This window comes from Ranitomeya variabilis, chromosome 2 (genome assembly GCF_051348905.1).
Source record: "Ranitomeya variabilis isolate aRanVar5 chromosome 2, aRanVar5.hap1, whole genome shotgun sequence".
NCBI lineage: Eukaryota > Metazoa > Chordata > Amphibia > Anura > Dendrobatidae > Ranitomeya > Ranitomeya variabilis.
The window spans coordinates 759,363,259-759,378,957 of record NC_135233.1 but is presented as its reverse complement, the minus strand read 5'-3'; the positions used below and the strand labels follow the sequence as shown (position 1 = coordinate 759,378,957).

The 15,699-nt window shown below is 44.2% G+C and overlaps 1 protein-coding gene across 3 annotated transcripts in view; it reads right to left on the bottom strand.

Moving 5' to 3' along the window:
• GPR63 (G protein-coupled receptor 63) overlaps nt 1-15,699 on the bottom strand; it is an 84,285-nt gene that overhangs the window by 30,379 nt on the left and 38,207 nt on the right. The window contains exon 3 of one of the 3 annotated variants that reach the window (XM_077289695.1): nt 9,938-10,166. The exons of the other annotated variants lie outside the window; for them this stretch is intronic. The gene's annotated coding sequence lies outside the window, so the exon portion shown is untranslated. The remainder of the gene's footprint in view (nt 1-9,937; nt 10,167-15,699) is intronic. 3 annotated transcript variants of the gene reach the window in all.

Sequence of the window (15,699 nt, the reverse complement as noted above, 5' to 3'; positions counted from 1 at the left end):
ACTAGATTCACAAGCTGATTAACTGTTTCAATGGTCCTCACAAGAAAATAATCCAATAGTACTGTGAGGAAAAATGGTGCACTCACTACTGCGCTTTAAAATACACTTTAGTTGCTGGTATGATTGTGGGGACAATGTGGGTGACAACCGTTTCATATGTAAATCATACTTCAGTTATGGCTCAGAGGAAGCATGACTTACATGCAAAACAGCTGACAGTCACATTGTCTCCACACTCTGTTTGGGATGGCAAATAGAGCTTATTTTCACGTGCATTGTTGAGCGCCCCCTTTTCTTCTTGCATTCCTATGTATGTATTTAATATGTATAAACACTGTACATGCTGATATAAATGATCCAAAGTTACCAGATGAGAACTTGGCTAGCCTTTATCTACGCTCACCAGAGCTTTTGTGCCATGGAAAAGTCATCAGTAATGGAGCCGTATTGTTGACATTGAGGTTTACACACAATCCATATAAATACAGGGTCACACTGGTACAGAGGAGGCGTACAATCCACAATCCCAGAGACCTTCACTGCTACATGGGCAGATTCTCCTCTGTCTTTTCCTAGAATTATCTTAGAGAAGCTTGAAATGAAGCTTCTATTTTTATTGCTATTCATTATAACTGTGTAAGACAATGAGGGGCTCTATGGCATACATTAAGCCAGTTAATGCATAAAAAAAACGGCATATTTAAGTGTCTGGTAATTTTTAACTCTGCACTTGGTTCAGCATACTGCCATGTTCTAGATACAAGGTGCGTTTCTGTTCTACATAGAGCTTAGCCCTATGGCATGACCCCCAGTTTTTTTTTTTCTTCATTTTTCTTTTGTTGCATTCCAGTAGCCTGCACAGTTTTATTATTTTGGCCTCATAGTGAAACGAGGGGTTGTTTTTGGGAGAGTTGTTGGAGTCATGGACCTACTCCGACTAAATTGTTTTCATAATTTTAGAAACTTATGAAATGTCCATTCTGTTTCTGATCGAAGGATCTGGGCTTTTAGTGGAGATGAATCTGTGCTGCACTTTATGTACATGCTCAGTAGTGATCGGTGCTGTGGGGTTGGAGGTGAGATGAATCTGTGCTGCACTTTATATACATGCTCAGTAGTGAGGCAGTGCTATGGAGATGAATCTGCTGCACTTTATGTACATGCTCAGTAGTGATCGGTGCTGTGGGGTCGAAGGCGAGATGAATCTGTGCTGCACTTTATGTACACGCTCAGCAGTGACCAGTGCTGTGGGGTCGGAGGTGAGATGAATCTGCTGCGCTTTATGTCCATGCTCAGTAGTGACCAGTGCTGTGGGGTCGGAGACGAGATGAATCTGTGCTGCACTTTATGTACACACTCAGCAGTGACCAGTGCTGTGGGGTCGGAGGTGAGATGAATCTGTGCTGCACTTTATGTACATGCTCAGTAGTGACCGGTGCTGTGGGGTCGGAGGTGAGATGAATCTGTGCTGCACTTTATGTACATGCTCAGTAGTGACCGGTGCTGTGGGGTCGGAGGTGAGATGAATCTGTGCTGCACTTTATGTACACGCTCAGTAGTGAGGCAGTGCTGTGGAGATGAATCTGTGCTGCACTTTATGTACATGCTCAGTAGTGACCAGTGCTGTGGGGTTGTAGTCAGGGAAATTGATGAGTCTGAGGGGTTTAGGTTTCCAACTCTGGTTTAGAGCACATATAGCTTATTAACAAACGTTTATTAACTGTTTGTGGAAAGGAATACTGTATAAAAACAACAATTCTACTACAGTTTGTTTTTTCCGTTTTAAATTTGCTGCTATTCATTGGGCTGCACAAGTAAAATAACTATTCTGTACATCCGTAAGATCACCGTGCTGCCAAATTTCTACAAGTGCATTACTTTTATGCAATACTCTGAAAATAGAAACCTTTGTTTTTGAGTCTCCATGGTCTGACATTCATAAGTTTCTTAATTTGTCAGCAGAGCTGTGCTCGTTCTAGATAGGTTTTTATTTGGCAAGGTGTAGTTTTTAATCATAGTATTTTAGGGTTTATTTTTTACGAAACTGCATGGAAAGCAGTGAATATTCATTGTTCTTTATTAGCAAGCACAGAGTTGGCTGCAGTCACTGTCGTCTTGCAACTGCCGGGCGTTCGCGTGTGCCTGCTACCTAAGGCAATGAATATTCACTGCTGGGATGAGGGGGCCATGCACACCAGGATAGGGATGAGGGGGTCATGTGTATCAGGATAGGAGATATTAAGTACCGAATTGACCATATTTTTTGCTTCAATTTTTTTTTCTAATTTCCTCTAAAACCTAATTGCGTCTTATGGTCCGGTGCTTCTTATAGTTCGAAAAATACGGAGATATATATATATATATATATATATATATATATATGTGTGTATATATAGATATATATATATACACACACACACACACACACACACACACACACACTTGTACTAGATGTTTCCAGCCAGCTAACGCTCGGCTCGCTCATTGCTATCTAATTAACGCTGCTGGTGATTAAACTAAAGTAAATAATGACAACATTCAATAGTGCTTACGCAGGTGGTAAGTTAACATAAAATGTGGGGGGCGGGATTATGTGTGGTGATGTGATGGGCGGGCGGCATTGTGTGGTGATGTGGCGGGTAGGATTGTGTGGTAATGTGGTGGGGGCGGGATTATGTGTGGTAATGTGATGGGGGGCGGGATTATGTATGGTGGTGGGGGGGCGGGAATATCTGCGGTAATGTGGTGGGGGGGCGGGATTATGTGTGGTGATGTGGTGGGGGGCGGGATTATGTGTGGTGATGACCTGGAGAATCATAATGGCGGGTCAATTTTAGCATTTAGTGAACCTAGCAAAAAAGCCAAACGACAAACAAGTGTGGGATTGCACTTTTCTTTGCAATTTCATCGCACTTTTTCCCATTTTCTGTTACACGACATGGCAAAACCAATGGGGTCGTTCAAAAGTACAACTCGTCCCTCAAAAAATAAGCCCTGGCCATATTGATGGAAAAATAAAAAAGTTATGGCCCTGGAAAAAAGGGGAGAGATAAATGAAAGCGAAAAAAGCTCTGGGGGTTAAGGGGTTAATAGATGTGACTTGCATTGATTTGTGGAAAAAAAACAATTTGTTGAAAATGTTGACAATCTTGCAGTTTTCAAATGGTTTAATTTCTATGCCTGTATATCAGATAGAAATGTTAGACAAAATAGTTAATAAATAACATACTTTACATCAGCACAAAATTGGAAAAACTTTTTTTTTCTGGATTAGGAAGTTATAAGGGTCAACATTTAACCAGCGAGTTCTCATTTTTCATCAAAATTTATAAATTACAATTTTATTTTTTTTAATTTAATTTTATTTTTTTAGGAACCACATCACATTTGACGTCACTTTGAGGGACCTATATGACAGAAAATACCCAAAAGTGACACCATTCTAAAAATAGAATTAGACTTACCGGTAATTCGGTTTCTAGGTACCTTCCACGACAGCATATAAGAGGTTGCCTCTTTGCCCTGATGGGGAACAGGAAATACGGAGAGGTTAAAAGGCCCTCCCACCTCCTGCTTACCAGTGACTTATAACTGAAAACCATAGCACTAATTTACCTTTGAATCCCAGATTTTTTTGTCCAGGAAAATAGGGAGGGAACTAGCGCCGTCGTGGAAGGTTCCTAGAAGCCGAATTACCGATAAGTCTAATTCTAGTTTCTCTAGTCACCTTCCACAACGGCATACGGAGGAATACCAACTAATTTGGCGCTAGGGAGGGACAACGGCCTGGAGAACTTTCCAGCCGAAGGCTAAGTCTTTGTTGTGCAAGATGTCCAATCTATAATGCTTGGAGAAAGTATGTAACTAAGACCATGTAGCTGCCCTGCAGGTCTGTTCTGCTGATGCACCTGCTATTTCTGCCCAGGAGACTGAAGTGGATCTAGTTGAGTGGGCCTTGATCCCCACTGGGGGAGTTTTGTCTTGAGCGAGATATGCTTCTGCTATAGCTCTCTTAACCCTCTGCTATAGCTCTCTTAACCCAGTTAGAAATAGTGCTTTTGGCTACTTTTTTCCCCTATATTCTGTCCAGAGAGATGGACAAATAGATATTGGTCGATTCTGCAAAAGCTGGTTTGCTCTAAAATAATGTAGTACAATACGTCTGACATCAAGAGTATGGAATCTTTCTTCTTTTGTATTTGCTGGATTTTGGCAGAAAGAAGGTAGAAAAATTTCCTGAGAGCGGTGGAACTCGGATACTACCTTTGGAAGAAAGGAAGGGTCGAGACGAAGTACTATGGAGTCATCCCTAATAGACATGTAGGGCTCTCTTATTGATAGGGCTTGAAGTTCTACTCTTCTTGCCGTGGTTATAGCAACCAGAAAGATTGTTTTTTAGATAAGATTTTGCGGAGAACAAGAGGATAAGGGCACAAATGGTGGACCTGTAAGCCCCTGGAGTACTAAATTAAGGTCCCATAAGGGAACCACAGACTGTGTTTTAGGGTTCATTCTGCAGGCTGATGTCATGAACCTCTTAATCCAGCAATGACCTGCCAGATCCCGGTCGAAAATAGAACTGCTGGCGGAGACCTGGACTTTTAATGTGCTAGGCTTGAGGCCTATTTCTAAGCCTTTGTGTAGAAAATCTAGAATTTGCGACAAATTTGGACAGAGGGATCTGGTAGAATAGGAAAGCAGAAAGATTAAAATTTCTTCCAGACCTTATTATAGATAGCATTGGTTACTGGTTTTCTTGATATCTGAAGTGTAGCAACTACTGGGTCCGATAGCCCTTTAGCTCTCAGCACTGGGCTTCAGTAACCATGCCGCTAGATTACATTTCTGGGGATCCAGGTGATAAATGGGTCCTTGCAAGAGTAGGTCGTTCTCTACTGGCAACTGGATCGGACCGTCTACCTGTAGATCGATGATTAGGTTGCACCAACTCCTTTTTGGCCACAATGCGGCTACTAATATAGTCGGAGTTTGTTCTTCTCGGATTTTCCGTAAAACCTTCACCAAAATTGGGACTGGTGGAAACGCATAGGCCAGGCGAAAATTCCACTTCTGGGCTTGAGCATCTACTCCTCTGGAGCCGTCCCTGGGATTTAGAGAGAAGAAGACTTCGACCTGAGTGCTTTGAAGAGATGCGAAGAGGTCGATTTCCGGCAGACCCCATCTGTCCACAAGCATCTTGAAGCTTCTACTGTTCAGGCTCCATTCCCCTGGCTGTATATCTTGGTGACTCAGTCTGCCTGGGTGTTGGATGAGCCTTTCAAGTGAACCGCTGTCAGAGACAGTAGGTATTTCTCTGCCCAGGAGTTTATTCGGGTGGAGACTTTTTTTTTTAAGTTGTTGAACTTTGTACTGCCCTGGTGTCGGATATGAGCAACTGCAGTCATATTGTCCGAATATACTCGAACATGTTGTCCCATGATAAGTCGACCTGCTGCTAGAAGGGTCTCCTCTACAGCTTTTAGTTCTCTGTAGTTGGACGACTTCCTGCTCGTTGTCTGGTCCCAGAGTCCTTGGAAAGGGGATGTTGTTTTCCATTGCTCCCCAGCCCCTCTTGCTGGCATCTGTTGTGATTATAGTCAGCAGGACTTGAGTCCAGCTGACACCTTTGTGGAGATTTCTTAGGTTTACCCACCATGCTAGGGAGGCTCTGACTCGACCCAGCATGTGTAGCCTTTTTGTTTAAAGAGCTGGGATGGCCGTTCCAATTCTCTGGAATATGAGCTTGAAGGATCCTGTAGTGGGCCTGAGCCCAGGTTACTGATTGGATGCAAGCCGCCATAGAACCCAGAAGCGACATGCACTCCCTGAGCATAGGAGATCTCGTGTCTCTGAATGTCTTGCTTTTTCTTCCAGAGGACCACCGTCTAACCTTGATAACAAAGGTCATTTGTTTTGCGGAGTCCAAAAGAACTCCCAGGAATTTCCTGGATTTGGAGGGCCGTAGCTGAGATTTCTTCAGATTCGGGATCCACCCCAGGGATGTTAGAATATCGAGAGTCTTTGATACGTGAGATTCTAGGATTGTCTTGGTGGAGGCCACTATTAGAAAGTCGTCCAGGTAAGGCACTATACAGATGCCTTTGTTCCGGATATAGAACACTACCTCCACCATTATCTGGGAAAAGACTCTTGGTGCAGAGGAGATTCCAAATGGGAGGACGTTGAACTGATAATGTTCTATCAGTTGTTTCCCCTGTACCGCAAACCTGAGATATTTTCGGTGTCTCAGGTGAATTGGAATATGAAAGTATGCGTCCTTTAAGTCGATGGTCGACATAAAGGAGTGAGGACTTATCAAAGGAATGTCCGATTTTACCGACTGCATTTTGAACCTGCGGTATTTTACGTGCTGGTTGAGTCCTTTCAAATTTATAATGATACGAGACTCGCCCGAAGGCTTGGGTACTAGAAATAGTTGGGAGTAATGTCCTATACCTCTTTCTGAGTCTGGAACTTGAGATATTACATTTGATCTTGTTAGGTCTCTGAGACCTACTAGCAATGTTGTTTGGTCTCTCAAGGAGGGAAGGGAGGTGACCTTGAGACCCAGTAGAGGGGAGGAGATGAACTCTATTAACAGGCCCTCTCTGATGACACTGAGGACCCAGTGGCAACTGGTGATATTTTGCCACTGAAGGAAAAATTTTGAGAGTCTCCCCCCACTGGGTCGGAGTCACCGCTTCTCCTGTTGAGATTGCTGCTGTTGGGGGGATAAGGATATTCTTTCCTCCACCTTTTGAATAGCTCCACCTCCCAGTCTTGCCCTTTCCTCTCTGAGAGGCTTGGGGCTGTGAGGGACGAAAAAACCTTTTCTTAGGTGGTTTTTGTTCTGGAAGAGCTTTTTTCTTGTCCGTGGCCTTCTCCAAGATTTCGTCTAGAGAAGGCCCAAAGACAGTCTCCTTTAAAGGGTATAGCACATAATTTGGCTTTGGAGGTGATGTCACCAGACCACATCTTGAGCCAGAGAGCTCTCCTAGCCAAGTTAGTTTGTACCAGGGACCTAGCAGCAACTCTGATGGTTTCCATGGAGGCATCAGCCAAAAACCCAGTAGCCCTAAGAAGGCTAGGTAGAGAGTCCAGCAGTTCACCTCTGGAGGTACCCTGAGATATATGGGACTCTAGCTCCCCTAACCAGCGGGATAGGGCTCTAGCTACACAGGTTGAAGCAATATTAGCTTTTAAGGCTACCGTAGAAGTCTCCCAGGATTTTTTCAAGAGGCTTTCAATTTTCCTGTCCATCGGATCCTTCAACTGCGAAGAATCTTCAAATGGAAGGGCGGTTCTTTTCGCAACTCTCGCCACCTGTGAGGGTTGACGTCCCACTTAACAGAATCACCTTCTATGGGGAATCGGTTTCATCTCAGAGGGAATACTAAGGCGCTTCTCCAGAGATTCCCACTCTTGAGAGATCATGTCGAGTATATTAGAGTGTACCGGGAACCCCACACGTTTACCCTTTGTTATCCCGCCAAACATCTGGTCCTGAATGGACAGAGGTTCTGACTCTTCCTCCAACCCCATAGTGCTGCGTACTGAAGATACTAGATCCTCAATCCAATCCGTGGAAAAGATATTTCCTGGTTTCAGAGGCAATGGGTGACATGGGTTCTTCCCGTCTACCAGAGGATGAAGCAGAGGAGTGGTCTGATTCTGATTCAGAGTCCTCAACCTGAATCTTCCTTTTCTTCCCTGGAGAAGGTGGTGGAGGGGGAGGGGGTAAAAGCTGCCAGGGAAAACTGCACCTCTTGCTTAACAAGTGAGCGGATCTCTTCCAATAGGGAGGGTTGCTCTGCTCGGACTATTATTAGTACATGATTGGCAGGCTTTTTGTCCCATAACGAGGGCAATTTAACATTGCAGATGGCACACCTTCTCTTTATAGCAGTTTTATGGGTAGACTTGCCTCCCTGGAATGAGGGAGAGTAGTGTCAGAAAAAAAGAGAGACCCCTTAGGCTATGTAAGGAACCCATCCCTGCACTTACTGTGGCAGGCGCAGCGCCGGGCCCTGCAGGCGCAGCGCCGGGCCCTGCGGCGTCCTGCACGAGGCACCGACAGCGGAAGTGTTGCGCTCCATGGAACAGATTGACCCGGAAGTGAGGCGAGCGACCACTTCCGGGACGCCGGCTGGGTGCGAGGAGGGAGAGGAGACCTGAGAGCTCAGGGAGGACTCCGGTTGGGATCGCTGGCCTGCTTTACCCTTGAGGGGAGGGGGTCCGGGAAGGCCAGGAGGAGATCCCGAGGTTACCGCCGAGCGGAACGACAGGAGCAGCAAGAAAGGGAGGCGGACCGCGACCACATGCTGCCCGGCTTAGGAGAGGCAAAGCCTAGAAAAAGGTACTGTAGTTGTCGGCCACCACAGCACACAGAACCTCTCTCTGTCCCATGGGGAACAGGAAAGACACTGGTAAGCAGGAGGTGGGAGGGCCTTTTAACCTCTCCTTATTTCCTGTTCCCCATCAGGGCAAAGAGGCAACCTCTGTATGCTGTCGTGGAAGGTGACTAGAGAAAACTGCATCCCTCAAGGTGCTTAAAACTACATTTAAGCTGATTAGCCCTTCAGGTGCTTTGCATTAATTTTTGGAATGTGGAAGTAAAAAATGAACATTAAAAGTTTTTCACAAGTGTCATTAATTCTTTTTATTTTCACAAGGCTAACATAAAAAAATTAACCCCAAACTTTTTTGTTCAATTTCTCCATGGCATTTGAAGACCCCGTATGTGGGAAAAAAAACCCACAGAGACTAATAAAAAAAAACAAAAAAAAAAAAAACAAGCAAATGTGCATAAGCCCACAATTTTGGATTATCATAAGGGTAAGGGTATGTTCACACTGGGTGTTTTTGCTGCGTTTTTGCTGCTTTTTTATTATAATTTTCAGGTGCTTTTTACAGCACCAGCAAAACCTGAGATTTCAGAAATCTCATGCACACAGTTTTATTTTGTCATCAGGATTTTGTGCTTTGCAGCATTTTTTGACATAGAGAAAATCACTTCTCTCAGGATTTTTTTTCACCCATGGACTTGAGTTGATGGTGAAAAAATGCTGCAAATACGCAGGTTGACTTTTCTTGCAGCTTATCTGCTGCAGAAAAGTCAAGGACAGCCGGATGTGACCTCAGTCAGCTCCGCTACATCTAGATGGTAGGCTGCATGGTTGCATGATGCGTGCTAAACACGGCTTCTGATCGGCGGCAAATTCATCCCTGCCGGTCAGAGAGCCGAGGTTCCCACACTGTCTTAGCGCTCAGCTGTGATCGGAGGTATAAACTTTACCTCTGGTCACTGGTGTCAGCTGATGGGACTACCGCTCCCATCATCCGACACCTGCTGCCGCTAATAACAGTGAGAGCAGGAGCGGCTGATGGGAGTATTCATCAGCCGCTCCTGTGCTGTAAATAATAATAAAAAAAACCTGAATGCCCCTTTTCTGGGGTGACAGAGCTGATGTTTAGCCTGGGGGGCAGTATCCTGGCCCCTTCCTAGGCTATTATTATCAGCCCCCAGCTGTCTGCATAGCCTTTGCTGGTTATTAGTTATAGGGGAACCCTACGTTATTTTTTTTTTTTATTTTGTTTTTTAAAAGGTTCTCCATTTTAATAGCTTAATAGCCAGTAAAGGATAATTATACAGCTGTGAGTTGATATTAATAGCCTGGGAAGCTCCATGGGTATTACCCCCTTCCCAGGCTATAAACATCGGCCACCAGCCGTCGGTTACCCTCTGCTGGTTACAAAAATTATGGGTGAGCCCACGCCATTTTTTCAGAAAAACAATCTTTTAATAATTAAATACATGTACAGTAAGCTGCACGCGCTGCCCTAATTGTATATGTCACCGACATTATAAGACTCACTTTTTTTCCCCAAAATTTTTGGGGAAAATGGGGGTGCGTCTTATAATGCTGATATACCTTACCGATACTGTTGCTGCAGGCCTCAGGCTGGGATGAGGGGTTGTCCAGCGCTGCTGCGGGTGTCTCCAGTGCTGCGGGGGCTCTGCCCACACCGTTCCATGGTTTTCTATGCGGTGGACTCTGGGAAAATGGCCGCCGGGGGTGACGCATACACAGATGGAGATCATGGCACCAAGATCTCGGAAGATGAGATCTCAAAGGAAATGCGCGTTGGGGCAGCAGGCTGGGGTCCTATTAAGCACATCATGCCAGTAAGTTTTCATTCAATACCTACTTTTGCACTTTAGTCCATTTGGAATGCTGTCTTAGCACACCTTTTTTGCACTATTTAGCACTTTACCATGATAAACAATTTCAGTGATATATACTTATGTGCAGCTCTCTTGTCTTTTGCTTCAATACTATTATATAGCACTGGCTATAGCAAATCTTAGAGTGACTAACTGCACTTTATTAATGGAACTTATTCATGGTGTTCTGCTTTTTTTGCACATGCAAAAGTGGCCTTTAATATTAGAATTATATGTTTTGCTGGTTGTGATTTATATATTTTTTTAATTCCCATATAGTCCTGCTTCCGCAGTATCATTCTGTTTTTTTATCAATTTATTTGTATTTCATGTTAATAAAATTCATACATTGGTGTAAAATTCTCCTTTTCATCTTTGCTTTAATTAGCCGTTATGGGTTGTGAATAACTATTGTTAGGGGTTGTGTATAAGTATTGTATAGTATTGTTTTATGGTTTATTAATTTTTCTAGTGTTGTGGGAATTCCCAGTGTGAAGGTATAGAAAAGTGTATTTTTACCACCTAAATGTCACTTACTTCTGAACAGGCCACTATAGCCGACAGACTAAGGGTACCGTCTCACAGTGGCACTTTGGTCGCTACGACGGTACGATCCGTGACGTTCCAGCGATATCCATACGATATCGCTGTGTCTGACACGCAGCAGCGATCAGGGACCCTGCTGAGAATCGTACGTCGTAGCAGATCGTTTGGAACTTTCTTTCGTCGCTGGATCTCCCGCTGTCATCGCTGGATCGGTGTGTGTGACACCGATCCAGCGATGTGTTCACTTGTAACCAGGGTAAACATCGGGTTACTAAGCGCAGGGCCGCGCTTAGTAACCCGATGTTTACCCTGGTTACCATCGTAAATGTAAAAAAAACCAAACAGTACATACTCACATTCCGGTGTCACGTCCCTCGCCGTCTGCTTCCCGCACTGACTGAGTGCCGGCCGTAAAGCAGAGCACAGCAGTGACGTCACCGCTGTGCTCTGCTTTCACTTACGGCCGGCGCTCACAGTCAGTGCGGGAAGCAGACGGCGAGGGACGTGACACCGGAATGTGAGTATGTAGTGTTTGTTTTTTTTTACATTTACGATGGTAACCAGGGTAAACATCGGGTTACTAAGCGCGGCCCTGCGCTTAGTAACCCGATGTTTACCCTGGTTACCCGGGGACTTCGGCATCGTTGGTCGCTGGAGAGCTGTCTGTGTAACAGCTTCCCAGCGACCACACAACGACTTACCAACGATCACCGCCAGGTCGTATCGCTGGTCGTGATCGTTGATAAATCGTTTAGTGTAACGGTACCCTAAGGCCGTTATTTGGCCGTGAATTGACATGGCAAACATCAGGACCACACAATCATGATCTCAGGGTGCCGATAGGGTTAAAGAAGCCCCCACACTCTTAACCATTTATATAAGGACTAGAAAAAAAAAAAGGACAAGAAACAGGAAATAAAAATAAGAAATAGGAAAATCCCAATGTGGCTAAACAAAGTAGTAGGAGGGGCAATTACAAGTAAAAAGAAAGCATTTAAACTACTAAAGCAGGATGACACCGTGGAAGCTCTAAAAAACTATAGGGAGAAAAATGCTTTATCTAAAAAAACTATTTAAAGCTGCCAAAAAGGAAACAGAGAAGCACATTGCTAAGGAGACTAAAACTAGTCCCAAACTGTAAAACTATATCAATGGTAAAATAATCATAAGTGAAAGTGTAGGCCCCTTAAAAAATTGTGAGGAAAAAATGGTCGTAGATGACGAGGAAAAAGTTAATATATTAAACACCTTCTTCTCCACGGTATTCACAGTGGAAAATAAAATGCTAGGTGAAATGACAAGAGACAAAGAAAATCCTATATTAAGGGTCACCAATCTAACCCAAGATGGTGCAAAACCAGCTAAATAAGATTAAAATAGATAGATCTCTGGGTCCGGATGGCATACACCCACGTGTACTAAGAGAACTAAGTAATGTAATAGACAAATCATTATTTCTTATATTTAGGGACTCTATAGCGATGGGGTCTGTTCCACAGAACTGGCGCATAACAAACGTGGTACCAATATTCAAAAAGAGCTCTAAAAGTGAACCTGAAAATTATAGGCCAGTAAGACTAACCTCTATTGTTGGTAAAATATTTGAAGGGTTTCTGAGGGACGTTATTCTGGTTTATCTCAATGAGAATAACTGTTTAACTCCATATCAGCATGGGCTTATGAGGAATCGCTCCTGTCAAACCAATCTACCGTAATCAGTTTTTATGAAGAGGTAAGCTATAGGCTGGACCAAGGTGAGTCATTGGACGTGGTATATCCCGATTTTTCCAAAGCATTTGATACCGTGCCACATAAGAGGTTGGTACTCAAAATGAGAATGCTGGGTCTTTGAGAAAATGTGTGTAAATGGATAAGTAACTGGCTTAGTGATAGAAAGCAGAGGGTGGTTATAAATGGTACTAGTTGGTGGCCCAATTCTAACGCATCTGGTATTATAGAATATGTATGTAGTTTATTTATGAAGATTTCAGAATAATGCAATTTATACACAGCATTCGGCCGGCCGGGAGCGACCAATTAGCGAAGCGTGGTTCAAATTCCGCGCCAATACGCGGCCAGACTGCGCCTGTCGCTGATTGTTCGCGGCCGGCCGGGCGTGACCAATCAGTGAAGCCAGGGCCGGCTCCAGGTTTTTGAGGGCCCCGAGCAAATGTCTCAGTGGGCCCCCCTCTAACACATACCACGATTCATGATGCACAGATACAGCAGAGAAATATAACAGTCCACGTAGCATATAGCACAGCCCACGCAGTGCATAGCATAGCACAGCCCACGAAGTATATAGCACAGCCCACGAAGTATATAGCACAGCCCACGAAGTATATAGCACAGCCCACGAAGTATATAGCACAGCCCACGAAGTATATAGCACAGCCCACGTAGTATATAACACAGCCCACGTAGTATATAACACAGCCCACGTAGTATATAACAGCCCACGTAGTATATTGCCGAGCCATGTATATTGCACAGCAACGTAGTATATAGCACAGCCCACGTAGTATATAGCACAGCTCACGTAGTATATAGCACAGCTTACGTAGTATATAGAACAGCTCACGTGGTATATAACAGCTCACGCAGTATATTGCCCAGCCACGTAATATATTGCACAGCTCACGTAGTGTATAGCACAGCTCACGCAGTATAACTGCCACGTAGTATATTACCCAGCCACGTAATATATTGCACAGCCCACGTAGTATATAGCAGAGACGCAGTATATAACAGCTCACTCAGAATATAACACAGCCCACGTAGTATATAACACAGCCCACGTAGTATATAACAGCCCACGTAGTATATAACAGCCCACGTAGTATATAACACAGCCCACGTAGTATATAACACAGCCCACGTAGTATATAACACAGCCCACGTAGTATATATAGCAATGTGGGCACCATATCCCTGTTAAAAAAATAAATAAATCAATAGTTATATACTCACCTTCCGGCGGCCCCCGGATCCAGGCGAGGCATTTAGCGATGCTCCTCGCGACGTTCCGGTCCCAAGAATGCATTGCGATCTCGCGAGATGATCGACATAGCGGTCTCGCAAGACCGCTACATCATCATCTCGCGAGACCGCAATGCATGGTCGGAAGGTGAGTATATAATGATTTTTTTTTTTTTTTTTTATTTCTTTTAACATTAGATCTTTTTACTATTGATGCTGCATAGGCAGCATCAATAGTAAAAAGTTGGTCACAGGGTTAATAGCAGCGTTAGGCTACTTTCACACTAGCGTCGTGCACTGCACGTCGCAATGCGACGTTGCGGTGCACCGACGCAAACTGTGAAAGCACCGCACAACGGTGGCAGCGGATGCAGTTTTACAACGCATCCGCTGCCCCATTGTGATGTGCGGGGAGGCGGGGGCAGAGTTCCGGCCGCGCATGCGCGGTCGGAAAAGACAGTCACGACGCACAAAAAAACGTTACATGTAACTTTTTGTGGCGACGGTCCGACGCAACAGTCGCACGATGGTTGCGACGTGTGGCAATGCGTCGCACTGCGTCGCAATTTTGCAGGATGAATTTTTTCTACAAAACAACGCATAGCGACGTGCAGTGCACGACGCTAGTGTGAAAAAGGCCTTACCGGACTGCGTTACACTGCGGCATAAAGCGGTGTAACGCAGCCATTAACCCTATGTGAGCGCTGACTGGAGGGGAGTATAGAGGGGGCACAGAGAGTAGGAAGGGGCGACCAGTGATGCGGGATTTCCGTGACAGACAGACAAACAGACGGAAGTGCCCCTTAGACGATTATATATTTAGATATTCTGTAAGTGGATCGCTGTGACCAGTGGGGTACCGCAGGGGTCCGTGTTGGGACCTATTCTCTTCAACATATTTATTACCGATCTTGTAGAAGGTTTACACAGTAAAATATCGATATTTGCAGATGATGCAAAACTATGTAAAGCAGCAAATACAAGAGAAGATAGTATTCTGCTACAGATGGATCTGGATAAGTTGGAAACTTTGGCAGATGCGGTTTAATAATGATAAATGTAAGGTTATACACATGGGAAGAAGGAATCAATATCACCATTACACACTGAACAAGAAACCACTGGGTAAATCTGACATGGAGAAGGAATTAGGGATCTTAGTTAATGATAAACCTGGAGCAGACAGTGCCAGGCAGCGGCAGCCAAGAAACAGGATCATGGGGTGCACATGATGAGAGCATTATACTGCCTCTGTACAAATCCCTGATTAGACCGCACATGGAGTACTGTGTACAGTTTTGGGCACCAGTGCTCAGGAAGGATATAATGGAACTAGAGCAAGTACAAAGGAGGGCAACAAAATTAATAAGGGGATGCGGGAACTACAATACCCAGAGAGATTAGCAAAATTAGAATTAGTTAGTCTAGAAAAAAAGACAACTCAGGGACGATCTAATAACCATGTATAAGTATATAAGGAGACAATACAAATATCTCTCTGATGATCTGTTTATACCAAGGAAGGTGACGGTCATAAGGGGGCATTCTCTGCATCTGGAGGAGAGAAGGTTTATCCACCAAGATAGAAGACGATTCTTTACTGTTAGCGCAGTGAGAATCTGGGATTCCTTGCCTGAGGAGGTGGTGATGGCAAACTCAGTTGAGGGGTTCAAGAGAGGCCTGGATGTCTTGCTGGAGCGTAACAATATTGTATCTTACAGTTATTAGGTTCTTTAGAAGGACGTACAGTACAGACCAAAAGTTTGGACACACCTTCTCATTTAAAGATTTTTCTGTATTTTCAGGACTATGAAAATTGTAAATTCACACTGAAGGCATCAAAGCTATGAATTAACACATGTGGAGTTATATACTTATACAGTATTTTCAGTTGTTTCACACTTTTTTGTCTTATATTCTAGGTTCTTCAAAGTAGCCACCTTTTGCTT